Source organism: Adiantum capillus-veneris, chromosome 20 (assembly GCF_014529385.1).
Source record: "Adiantum capillus-veneris isolate H3 chromosome 20, ASM1452938v2, whole genome shotgun sequence".
NCBI classification, from domain to species: domain Eukaryota; kingdom Viridiplantae; phylum Streptophyta; class Polypodiopsida; order Polypodiales; family Pteridaceae; genus Adiantum; species Adiantum capillus-veneris.
Window position 1 is genome coordinate 75,853,724 of NC_140950.1, and position 14,046 is coordinate 75,867,769.

Genomic DNA, 14,046 nt, shown 5'->3' on the forward strand with positions numbered 1-14,046 from the left:
ATTATGTGACAAAGTGGGCTAAAGCTAAGGCTATACAAAAGGCTGATGCAAGGAAAAAATTTAGGTTCCTCTTCAAAATATTATTATTTTAATTTAGACAATTTGAATTTTTCTTTGAAATTGTGAGTGAAAATGGAATGCATGTTATAAATGAGGTGATAAGGTAACTCACATTTAGTTTCATGATAGCTTACCACAAGTTTACACCTTATTATCCACAAGAGAATGGTCGAGGAAAAAGTATCAACAAGTCTTTGATTTCTATTTTGCCTAAGATGGTAGAAGCTTATCATATAGAATGGGATTTGAAGCTTACATAATCTCTATGGGCTTATCGTACTTCTTTTAAAGTGGCTATTGATTTCACACCGTTCAAGCTAGTATATAGATAAGAAATAGTTATGCCATGGGATTTTGACATTTCTAGTCTTTGAGTAGCTTCTTAAGAAGGTTGGGATGGTAACTCATTAGTCGCAAATTTATATATATCCTTATTGAGGATCACATGAAGGAAAAATTACGGAGTACTCCACACATATTGTAGATCTAGTTTGGCCCCTAAAGTGAGAACGATCTAGCTTCTAGCTACTCATGTAGTTCATCCATAGATGTAAATTCTTCTACGCAACCCCCACCCTATTGTGGACAAAGTTCTCCCCTATGACGACCTGCAACAATTGGTTTCAAAAAGTGATGACATCTTACCATCGGTTAAACACCTAGGGGAGGACTATTGGGGTGAACAAAGTCCTCCCCCGTTACAACCTGGAACAATTGGTTTCAAAAAGTCACAACATCTTTCCAAAAGGTGTGATATACCCAAGGAAGGGGGAAGCACTTGCAAAAATGAATCATTCGCTATCTTCTTTCTTAAATCTCCTCCTTGACCTCTTAACTAACAAATCTTAGGTAATGTATATATATATATATATATATATATATATATATATATATATATATATATATATATATATATATATATATATATATATATATATATATATATATATATATATATATATATATATATATAGATATATGTATATATATCCTTATACTTAGACTAGCAATAAAAAAAAGAGGTAACATATAGAGAGACGTTTAGCATGAAAGTTAGACATCAAATCCACAAGACTGATAATGTTACATCATACACATTGACCAAACCTAGAATTAATAGGAAACTAATCAAATATGTTTGTGTTCACAGATATGGATAGTTTAGGAGAGGCATTTACTTCTACATTTGGTGAGAGATATCCTCCTAACGTTTCTCAAGCATGCCAAATGTGTTTTCCTCTTCTATTTGCTAAGTGGTATATTGTTACCCACCTGATGTGTGAGGAGAATTATGAGGAATTAGAAAGTATACTATGTGTTGTGACCATGAATGATCCCTATGTAGTAGAGGATATTTTTCTCCTAACACATTCTTACCCCTCCACACAAAATATATACCCATGCATAATAGCATTCATGATTAACATATATGCATATGAAGGAGAAGAAGAATCAGTATGTGTGGTGTAGAGGCCACCCCATATGGCATGTTATTTCCGGCTATCAGAAGCCGTAATACGGCATTTATGCACCACCTTGGTGTGTGTTACTTCCACTGTAGAGAATTGTGAGGAAGAATCAAGAGGCAGCAGTTGTACCTTGTGCACTGCTTTCTCCTTGCCATGAGCAGCAGATTTCCTCTTGGGACAATCTTTTTTTCCATGGCCGCTTCCCAAGCATTGAAAACATAACTTCTCTTTTTTAGCCTTATCAAAGTCCTAAAGAGAGAGGAAACCACAAGACCCCTTGGGTTTTTTAGCTGCTTCAGAATTGGCTACTATAAATTTCCTTTTGTTGTGCCCATAGTGTGTACGTTCATTACCATGTGTATTAGCAGGCACGTGAATATTATGTGATTTATTTTCATCTCGATCACTATGGCCTCCTCAAGTGTTTTAGGGACCTGAGTCTTGATGTGCTTCTTAAGCTCTCGTGTTAGACAATGGATAAACCCAAGTACTTGCTGAAAGGTGTCTAGTTCTTCCAACTTGAAGATAACATCTCAATATTAAGTGATATATTCAAGTAATGATGGGTGTTGGTGCAGGGAACACGTGTCTCAAGCCGTCCAATTTTGATCTGCCTCATTTGTAGGCAAAAATTCTTTCCGAAACATAGCCTCAAAGACTGCCCAGCTCTGTGGTATGATATTCTTCTCCTTGAGAGACATCCACCATTTGTAGGCCTTGTCTTCCAAAGTTAAACTTGTTTGCAGTGCTCTGACTGCATCCGGAGTACGCCGTAAGGCGTGAATTCCATCCCACTTGATGAGAAAGATATTCATTGCATCCTTATTGCAACCTCGGTCTTCCCCCTTAACAGTCGGTAGTTTGGTGTTTTTCAACAACTCATCCACCTCCTTTGCACTGAGAGTGTGCATAGAATCTGGAGATGGACCTTGTCCATGATCGGAAGGGCCTTGCCCCTGAGTAATAGTGTGCTCATGCATGTGTGTGTTAACATGGCCCTTGGCCTACTGCTGCATAAATTGTATCACTAACGTAGATAGTTTAGTGACGTTTTCATTTAAAGATGCAAAATTTTCTTCCATTACTGATATGCATGTCTGAAGTGCAGGAAATTCTTGAATATCAAGCAATTTGTAAGCGTCATCACCTCCCGTAGCGTCGCGGGCACCCTCTGTGAGAGTATCGGGCCGCGAGCCATCCTGGGTAGGATTAGGTGTATGATGCTCGAAATCAAAAGTCATCTTGATATCTGAATCCATGGCAACACCGTGCACTGGAAGGAATAGAAAGAGCAATACCTTGAATAAAAAAAAAATCCTATAAACGTAGTTGGCACCGCAGACGATAATTAGCCTTGCTAATTATGTTAGAAACTGGTTTGAAAAAGTCATCATCAACAAAGGTTAATGCGAAAATATGAAAAGCCGTTTTGGAAACGATGATGGAAGCTGTTGTAGGCCGCCGAGTAGGCGAGGGGATTCCGAGCGCTGCGTGTAGTGCTCAAATGAGGCCGGCAAATAGATGAGATCCCCTCAGCACGGTCGCACGTGCCGTTTAAGGCCAAAACCGAGCGATTTTGAGCAGGTGATCCCATCGTCATCCTCCCTTGCAAGCGGGGTTGCCCACAGGATGACTCTTATCGAGGCTACAATGGGGAGAAGTCACGTCCTCATGCACGTGCAAGAGAAGCTCTAAAAAAAGGTGGGGCTCTCCACGCCCTTGTGTCCCCAAAAAGTAACTTGGCTCTTGATACCAGTGTAAGCTCTTGGGTGACTAGACCTAGGATCCTCCTCCAAACCTCCCAATATAAAGGGAGGCTCCTAGCCTTATGCCCCGGATCCCCTTGTCCACACTGCCTAGCCTCACCCCTGGCCCAGTTCGTGACTCCCTAGCCTTGCCCTTGTCTGGACACTGGATGAAGAGGAAGTGTTAATAGTGGGTGTGGGTGTTTGGAGCAAAAGAGGCGATGCTACTGCTTGGAGTTGGGGTGGGGTAACAGGTGGTAATTGCAGAGGTGGTTTCGATTGTAATGCGGGTACATAAGATGGAGCTTGTAAAGATAAACTAGGAGTAGACATGGATAAAGAGTGTGAGACTAGCCATGGGTAGTACGATGGAGATGGCGTCGCAACTAGTTGTGGTTCATAAGAACACCTGTAGGAATTTTCCACATTAACCGGAGACGTGAGCAGTATTTAAATCTTGTAAATCTTGAGCCCTCACTAAAATTTGAATACTAGGATGAAACCCCCTAAAAAATGATCCCATGATGGTAAGCAGATCAATGTTGAAGGTGGGAGTATAATGGTCGATAAAATTCCTGAAACTTGTGGCGGCTTGGTCAATGCTTTTATGAGGATAATTTTGCTTAAAGGAGCATAATTGCTCAAAAAATGAGAAAAAGTTTGGAGATTTACAAAAAGCGGCTAAGAAGTTTTGCTAGTAATTGAAAAAAATCAAAATAGAATTTTCTTGGAGCTTGAAAAACAAATTAAAATATTCACCCTTAAGTATGGTGCTAAAATAAGTCATTACATTTCCTTCCTCAACAATCTATGACGTCAAACAAGAAAAATTGTTTACGTGAGCTGCGGGATCTTCCAAGGGCGACCATGAAATGTCCGGAGTGGGATGAGTGGTGCGTCACGTTCATAAATTTTGAGGACAAAATTTACATTTGGAAGAGAAAATATTACCTTCACGGTACTTTAGGACAAAATTCTTATTATTGTTTATATGAGTCATGCACCGGGCTTTTAGGTCTTATAGATGCAAGGTGAAGGATCGAGTGATTGCCAATGAGAGGTGCACCACAAACTTGTTAGTGCTCTGACTAGTTGAGTGTGGGTGCCCATAAAAGACCGGGCTGACCCACACATGAGTGTTGTAACCTAAGGTTTTCCTCATTCTTGAATGTACTGACATTCCTGTCATTCTCTCCTATGTTATCTTCTTACTATGTATGGGCATGATTGTCTGAGTGTGATAGACAGAGCATGGAGGTAAGGTGGGAAGCAATGGTGGGCTTATTCCTCTCTGAAAACATGGGATTCCCTCATTGACGGCTACAAAGAGGTGAGTATCACACCGATTGCATCTGTTGAGCTTTCCTACATTGAGGTTGAGTGTTTATAGCCTTAGTGGCTCACACACGATGTGTAGCAAGGCCCCAACATCTTGATATAGATCAACATTAAAAATATGCTAGGAATCAATCATGTTAGTTACTTAGCAAAATAATTGTTAAGCCCTCTCGTAGCTAAAAGATGATAAAAATATGCTAGGCACACAACCCCATCATCTACTTCGCAAAAGAATTATTATGCCCTCTCATAGCTAAAAGATGTGGAAAAAATAACTCCTAGACATGAGAGAAACTAGAAAAAGAGATTTGGTATTGTATTGTATCCATAACATGACTCTGACATATAACTTTATCGACTTATTAGGTTTAGTGTTCAAAATGTGTATGGCTTTTTTCAACCCCTTGGGAGGTCACCTAATAAAAACGTAATCTATCACGTGAGTTCAACAGAAGGGTATTTAAAGTTCTTGAAACTTACATAAACATATATACAATAGGGTATTATTTTTTCAAATTTGAAAAAAAATTACATATTTTAAAAGAAAAGGGTACATTATATTCTTAACAGAATTCACAGATAAGGGGTTTTGCACGTGATATGGTAGTTTTACACATAGTGAACCCCTCGAGTTTCAACCCCATTAGAAAATGGAGAGCAGTAATTTTTTTCCAAATCAATGGTTGACCTTCTATCTGCTCTCAATTAGAACATTGTAGAGCCCTAAAGTCATGGTGACTTACAGAGACATACCCCAATCAAAATATTATGCCTATAAAAGGTCTGTGATCCATTCTTTTATGTGAATAGACTATCATCCCTCTTAAACACCTATCTCTACTTTCCTCCATAGCTCTTTGAATATACATTAGAAGTCCATGTAAATTTTTTGTGGCTTTGTTAACATTTTTCTTTGAGGTCCATTAATCAATCCCAAAATGGCTCTCGTAAAAAAATAAGCACCTTAGGTTTTGGTGGATCTTTTGGACTTACTTTTTTTCTAGTTTTTCTGAAGTTCTTTTCCTACCTCCTAATCTAGATCTAAACATTGTGAAGATTGCATGTTGAAAAGCTTATTTAAAGTGTGATCAGCCCATCTTCAACGTGAGAGATACCTATTATTTTTAATTTATTTTCTCACTAATTATCATGAAGGCCATCTATAAACACTATAAAATATTCAAGGCATAATATTTTCTTCTAACATTTATGCATACAACCAAGTCATTTATCAAAACAATTTAGCATGCTTAATTATTACACACATCACTTGCCATCTTTAGCTTAGTTAACAACTAGTTAGAATCACACAAAATCTATCTCTAAATATGCTTACATCGTTTGGTTATCAAGATTGGGTACATCTTTTGATCAATATTACCTCAATTGTTAATTTTAAATGTTCAACATTTGGATGAATGTTTTGTTATTAACTATAAAAAATTGATAGTACTAATATCCAGTAAGATGTGCTACCTATGCACTAAAAGGAACACATAAACGGCTACACTAACCCTACTCGTTTACCTTCCTCATTGTTATCATGTTCAAACAATCTTAGTTTAATTATTTTCTCTTACGAGATAATTTTCAAACTTGGCTCTGCTCGTTTAAATGTTTTCTCATATCTATCAACAAGACATGTGGCTTTAACAATGCAAACCACAATGTACATGATTTTTCTCTCTATTTCTAGAAAATTGCTATAATCTTATTAAATCCATCTTCTCATATTTTTTATTATTTATTATATGCACGAGTCTTTCTTTCAGTGCATAGGGTCCATCTGAACTATTTTCCTTCACACACGCATGATATGACCAATGTGAAGTGCTTTAACACTAGGTTGGTAACTTAACAGGACATAAAAGTGTCCTTTCAGGGTTTTGAAAAAAACCTCCAAAACCATAGTAGATCCACTCATTTTGTAAAATCCTTTCATGAGGTTATAGTTCAAGGCCTACTACACATGGAAAAAAGAAGAAACTTGTAAAATTTCTCATATTTTGGTCACACCAAGCCTCCAAAGTTGATGGACCAGTACATTTTCATCAAAACAGTCATTTCTTACGTTTTGTTGCATAAAAATAAGATTACGGATTTTTGTAGGACTTGAGATAAATTCCCTAGTTAACTTCACTGGGTTGGTGATCAGAACATATGATTGCTTCTCACTCACTATTTTTTGTTTTGCCAAAAGAAATAGGTACAAAAAAATTGAATTTTTACCATTCTGGAAACCTATCATCAAAGTTTCTATAGCCACGCTCAATACAAATACTATATGCATGTTTTCTTAGTTCCCTATTTTCCTTTAGGTTCATAAGGAGCCATGGAGTATGTCAAAATAATAATACATCTCTTACCAAGGGGAATCTTGGGGACAAAGATGAAGTACTAAATACAGCAAACATGAAAAAACTGGGTTCAACATTATGAGTTGTAGAATCCCAAAGAAACTATTCAATATCTAGCCAAATTTGATCCTTATGACTAGATATGGTTACTACCTACAAAATGCATGTAGTTGTTACAAGAAACTAACAATATTGAAAAAGCTATACTTGATATACTAGAATGTTTCGTTTTCTTCTATAATTGAAAAAATCAACCATCGTTGTCTACTATGCAAAATAGGGTATTAGGTGCCCCAAAACTCAAGGAATATTAGCTTTATGTTACAATATGCGACATAGAAAATCAAAACTGCATTTGGATATCATGAAAGCCACCAAAAAAATCATAGAAGAGCTAAAATTGGCTAAAAAACAGGATTTGACAATTTTTGTAATTTGGCCATAACTTACAACTTTAACATTTATTTCTCCCTAGAAGAATCAGGACATGTTGAGGACTACTAAAGATAGTTCTCTAGCATTACAGAACTCACAAACATGAATTCTAGAGTGGTATAGTTGCAAAAAGTTGAAAAAAGCCAAAAACACGACTTGTTTTTTCACATAGTTTAGGTTGTGAAATGTTGTGCAAGGACAAGGTTAAAGATGGAATTGATATTCCAAAAAAATGTTGAGTTTTTTTTCAGCTCATGAGACAAATTTCTAGACAGATAGCACCTCAAAATCCATTTTGAAACTCTTGACATAATTCAAGGAAAATGGTCACTTAACAGGACATAAAAGTGTCCAAGGACATAAAAGTGTCCCATTACCAACCTAGTGTTAAATACACAACTAACTCCTCACTAATCCATAAGGCCATAGATAAACATTATGGCATCAAAAAGATCCTAGGCAAACAATCATGTGAGTTACTTAGCAAAAGAATTATCCTGCTCTAAAAGATGTGAAAAAGAGAATGCACGGAAGAGACTACTTTAAAGAGAGTTTATTTGAAGTTCGACCGGCCAATCTTCAACATGGAAGATACCTATTATTTTAAGTTTATCCTCTCACTAATACTAAAGGCCACATATAAACACTATAAAATATCCTTGGCATAATATTTTTCTTCTAGCATATACGCATATAACCAAGTCACGTGTCCAAAAATTTTCAACATACTTGAGAATTTTCCCCCAACTTTCAACATACTTGAGAATGTTTTTTTAAAAATTTCCCCCAACTTTAACTAGGTTAACGACTAGATAGCATCAGGACCCACAATCACTTTTTAAATATGATTACTCATCCACATCTACTAATCAACATTACCTTGGTTTGGATGAAATATGCCGTGCCAAATCCATACTTCTAATATACTATTATCTAGTGAGATGTTATCATATCCAAACGACCTTTGTTTACTTATTGTCTCCTATGAGACAATTTCAAGCTTGCCTTTGTTCTTTGAATGTTCTCTTTCATCCATATTCAACAAGACATGTGGCTCTAGGAATGCAAATCACAGGAACAAAATCAAGCTTTACATTGTAGATAGCCAATAAAAGCCTCATTAACATCGAGGGCATGTGTACAAGTCAAAATTATCAAATTATTTGCAAGAGCTTGTTAAATCTAGTACAAAACAAAAATAGTTTTAAGGTTGAAATAATGGGCTTTACTCCTTTGAACATGCCACCAACGAATCTATTCAGTATGTAGGATCTAGAGCACATGCCACCTTGATAATAGGAATTCTTGCTCCATGAATTGTAGGGTTTTAGCAAGGGGGCAACGATCTCCAAGTATTTGAAACTAGGTTGCAAAGGATTACTTGATCGCCGATGGAGAGCATGAGGAGGTTAGCTCGGGCAACAACATGTAGCTCTATGGCATGTACGTTTCGCCAATAAGGGATAGAAACTATAAGAATATAGTCATCAAACAGACGCAACCACCTTCCATCTTGATTAAAGTTATACTTGTACACGAAGACCCGACTTTTCAGGCATGCTTAAATACCAATAGGAGGATTTCCGCATCCATTTGCAACAATTCATACCTCGCATCTAGCATGCTTTTCTGTGAACTGGTAAAGTCGTCGGGCATGCCCACTTGGTGCCAGTGTGATCCTTCATACAGAGACAATTGAGGCAAGATGTGATGGTGCATGCGATGAAAGGTTGCAAGTGTGCCTTGATGGTAGTAGCGGACATGGCGGGGAATGTGTTGGTTTGTGTGCAATGGTATGGATGTCTCTGGTACATTCCTTACATAAGGACCTTGGAGCAACAATTGCTGGCGCATTGGGTCAGTAGGTGTAGGTGTGTATTGGTCTGTAATCAAATGCCCAGGCTCCCGAGGTGATACACGAATGATGCTAAATTGAAGAGTCTCATTAGTTTGTTCCAAGCGTAATTCACGTCCAAACCCAAAAAAAACATAATTCACGTCCAAAGCGTAATTCACGTCCTTGTAACGAGTGGCAATGTCATCTTGTCACCGGTGAAGGCGTTGCTGAGGATTAAAAAGTGGATAGTTCTGGATGGCCTGACAAGAATGTACTCCCAGCACACCACATTCCCCAGATTGCAGATTGGCTCGATACTCATATCTGGATGCAAATCTCTGTTCAAGGAGCGTTGTGCCGGGTGTGGTAACCAGTGCCATGTATTTTAGCCTGGATCAAATGCGACGGTGTCATATTGAGGACGACAAAGGGTACCTTGGGGTCTAGCAACCATGCAGTAAAACCAGGGCAGGTGCAATATGGGCCTGCCAGCATATATATTTTTGAGAGAAACGCATGACGCAGAAGTGCATATATGAAAGAGAGAGAGAGAGAGAGACTAGGTGAGAGAGTTGCGTTAATAACCTGGACTGAACCGATCTGTAATAAACCTCAAATGGAAGAGTATAATAACGTACGGCTTGGCCGGTTGAGGATGAAGGAGGCCGAAGAGTGTTGCAATGGCGTAGGTGAAGGAGGGATGAGCTGCACGCAGGCGAGGCAACTCTCTAATGGGGAGACTCGGGAGCAACTCGTATACTCGTCACCTGCACGTTGTTGTTGCTGTTGGCGTTCATAATATCACCATCACCATCACCTGCATCAGGTTGAGGCGTTGAAGGTGATGAGGGTGAGGAGGAGGAGGAGGAGGAGGAGGAGGGTGGTGGGAGCGCTGCAGTTATTCTTGGTGGTGAAGTGGCAGTTGCTGCTCGCCATCCATCAAACGCTGTCTCTTCATTTTGCAGAGAAATTGCAGGCGACATATATATTGGGTCGGGGATGGCTATATTATAGTCGGAGACTAAAATTCATCCGTTCTGGGAAAATACATCTTCAGAGTGTATCCAAGTGCTCCAGAGTTCCTCGAAGTGGCTTACAATTCCTCAAAGTGCTTAAAAGTGAGGGTGTTTTACGAACATTTCGGGTGCTTCAAACTGATCACATTGCCACTCATCTCTTAAGCATAAAGGGGTGTCTTTGAAACCACTTTGTTTGAGGATGGAGAATAAGGTGAGGGAGAGAGGGACTTTCAAATTATTGTCCGAAATTACATGAATATAGTAGTGGGGGCCTTCATAAACATATGCGAGTCTAAACATTCAAAACTCCTATTTTAATATTCATAGTGCTTCAAAGCGCTTCAGAGTGGTTCTAGCTGCTTTGAAATGCTTCATAGTGCTTTGAGGTGCTTCATATTTCTCGACACCGCTTCTACGAGAAGGTACCTAGGGTAAGGGGAATAGTGAGTGAACGCTCCCCTTTAGTAGGTTGCTCCCCACCCCTATAGTGCCACTACCTAGCATGAGTAGATGGTATATAATAGTTGATATAGAGAGCACTCATTTATAGGTTCCAGGATCAGATCTGGATGCTTCTTATCTCTCTAGTGGCACCGTACCGTCTCTAATATACGGGGAAGTACATTTTGCATGAGCGATCGTGCTAACGTGGCGCGAATTAAATCAGCTACAGATTTGGCAAAGCAACCAACTGAAACTAATATCTCATGTCAATGTGCATCCATTGAATCCGTTTCCACATGAATTTGCACAAGACACCATGAGCTTGAGCGATCGGAAGTTATTTATACCGTTAATGGCCCCTTTACCCTAAAAGTGCTTAAGACTCCTTAATAATTCTGCAAACCTCTTTAAAGGGTCTAGTTTGGAGTGGTTCCTAGTATTTCATAGTTCTCATGAATGCATCCATGTGCTCCACACTGTCTCATAGTGCTTTTGGGGGCACCTTAGTGCTCCACAATGCCTCAAAGTGCTTCACATGGCCTACAAGTGCTCCTGAGTACGTTAAACTGCTTCATAGTGCCTTAAAATGCTTCACAATTATTTTGAGTGCCTTGAAGTGCTTTAGAGTGCCTCAAAGTATTTTTGAATGGGGTTCTTCCTTGTGGTGAAGTGTTCAATCTTATATTTTGCAATAATTGCTCCTCCATCATACAATGTCTCGTCATTTTGCAGATAAACAATGTTTTAACTTTTCACATAAGTAGGTCTTACACATTTTAGAATCGTTTTATTATGTAATACAATTAATCTTTGAAGTTCTTAAAGTAAAAAAGAATGTAGTAGGGCATATCTATCGTTTAGCACGATTTGAAAGATTGTTGATAGTCCAGTAAATAGAGCTTATATGAATGAGTTTGAGATATTAAGAGAGAACATATATTCTTTTTTTAAATAATACATTAAGACGTATTTGATAAAGATTAATCAATAACAGATAGTCTGTCTATGAAAAGTAAAATTGAGATTTTTATTAATATCAATGTTTTATATTTATGTGTTTTAGCTTAAAATGCATGGGTAGACTTAAAATAAGTTGAAAAAGTAGTGGAGACCCAAAAATAGAGGTTTTAGGAGTTGCAACCTAAATATTGCGTTTTCAGCCAAAGAAAGACGTTTTTCGCAATTTTGTCTACGATGCCTTGTAGACCAGACCTATTCCCGTCGTTGAGTACCTGGATTGCTCTGTTCTGAGTTCGTTTGTAAATGTTATGATGAAAACAAACAGAAGGCAGCAGCAGAGTAGTATACACAGGGACAAAGCAGACATACAACATCATACAACTCTCCTTTCTATCAACCAAGAAGTGGACTTGTTTCTTCATGGTGGACTGCTGCAATTGAGATTATGAAGGTACATAATTATGTTTTTTTACTTTGATTAGCATGTTGAATTGATTGCACGAGTATGTTCTTTTGGCTATTTTGTAGGCGATACAAAAATCAATGTGTGAAACAGGATATGTGCAAAGTGTCATGATAAAAATCTAACCTTTACAGATCGCGTAGCGATCACATTCTTATCTTATTCTCGCAGGTATACTTGGTGCGAAAATCGAGTTGATTGAACACTTAAAAAGCGGCTATTTTGAGAAGTCGCAGGCTTTTCGAGGAAAAAAAGGATAAAAGCACAACGGGTGGTGCATTTGGGAATCATTCACACATCTCCTCTTCTACGAGTATGAGTGGGAGTGTGAGTGCGAGTGAGACGCTGCATGCAAGCGGAGTGAAGCTCGCGGGTGGTCGTGAGGTTCGAGCTCCGTACAACGGAGTGCGCCCATATTCAATTGTTCCTTTGTTGTATCAAGACTCTGCAAAAATTCATCAATACAAAGATCTCTTTCTCTATCTTTTGTTGTCTATCTCTATTATTCTATTCCTCTAACAATTGGTATCAGAGCAAGCGGTTGATTCTGGACATGGAAGGATACGAGAGGAAGATGAAGGAGCAAGAAGACCTGATTCGATGACTACGAGAAGATCTGGAACAAGCAAGTCGGGAGCGTGCTGAGGCTCTGCGGGGAAAAGGAGCACGAGAGCCTGATATCTATGTGGACCTTGATGGCGCACATGAAGGCGAAAACCATGCTAATCCACCAGGAAACCATAATCATCGTGGCGGCACTGGGGCACCTGGCGGTGGTGATGGTGGGAACGGTGGTGGTGGACGTAGAGGTCGTCAATGCAAAAAAGTAACAATGACCATATGGGAGAAGCGACAACCAAATCATTCTTAACGAAGGCTAAGCTTAAAGAGTTTGATGGCATAAGAAAGATATGCGAAGATTTAGAAGCGTTGATTGAAGAACTCAAAGATTTGGATTATACTTTCAATATCGAGAACACGACCACCAGACTTTCGAATGCTCGAGCAAGGTGACCGATAAGACAATACGTACCAAGATGGCTCAATTGGGGACTTTGGGCAATGCGTACGATAAAGGTAAGTCATCTACCCCTTCTTTGTGATGTTTTATGTCTTTGATATGTCGTTTGAAAGCTTTTGTGATCAAATTTATGCGTAAAAGTTGAGATTTAAATTTGAATTTCTTAATTGATTTGGATAGTATTCACTGCTTTTTATCATCTAAATTGATTGAGAAATTAAACTTGAATTAAATCGAGAAATCGAGAAGTTAAAAGACTTGTGGACTTAACCAGTAGTAATAATAGTTTCACGAAAGAGTTAGTAGAAAATTTGTTTCTTTTTCTTTGAAGAGTCGGAAGCATAAAGATGATTTCTATATCATAAACATTGATATGCATGATGTTATCATTGGTATCAATTAGATGATTGAAAATCATGTTTTGATTGATTGTTAAGAAAGAAAAATATATCTTTAACTATTTGATGATGATAAGTCACACTCTTCGTGGAAAGAAAGAGATCCTAAATCTAGTTTTGACCATGGAATTGATAAGGTGACTTAGATAAGAGTGTGAGACGTTTCTTGTATTTTCTAATGAGATTAAAGAAGAATCTGGGGATAAACGGAAAGAGACAAATCCAGAATTTGTAGAGGATCTCTTACATGAATTTAAGGATGTGTTTCTGGACGATCTTCCTGGTATTCCTCCGCCTAGAGCGGTAGACCATGCCATAGATCTATACCCAGAAGCAACACCTTATTCAAGGGCTCCATACAGGTTCAATATTGATGAGCTTAAAGAGCTCAAGATACAACTTGATGATCTTTTGAAAAAGGATTTCATTAAACCTAGTGTATCTCTTTGAGATAGTCCTTTGTTATTCCAAAAGAAAAAGGATGGTACATATAGGTTATG

At 38.3% G+C, this 14,046-nt stretch overlaps 1 pseudogene; it reads right to left on the bottom strand.

The window, feature by feature from the left end:
- Positions 1 to 8,662: 8,662 nt before the first annotated feature.
- Positions 8,663 to 10,224, bottom strand: LOC147432774 (uncharacterized; annotated as a pseudogene).
- Between the last annotated feature and the right edge of the window lie 3,822 nt (positions 10,225 to 14,046).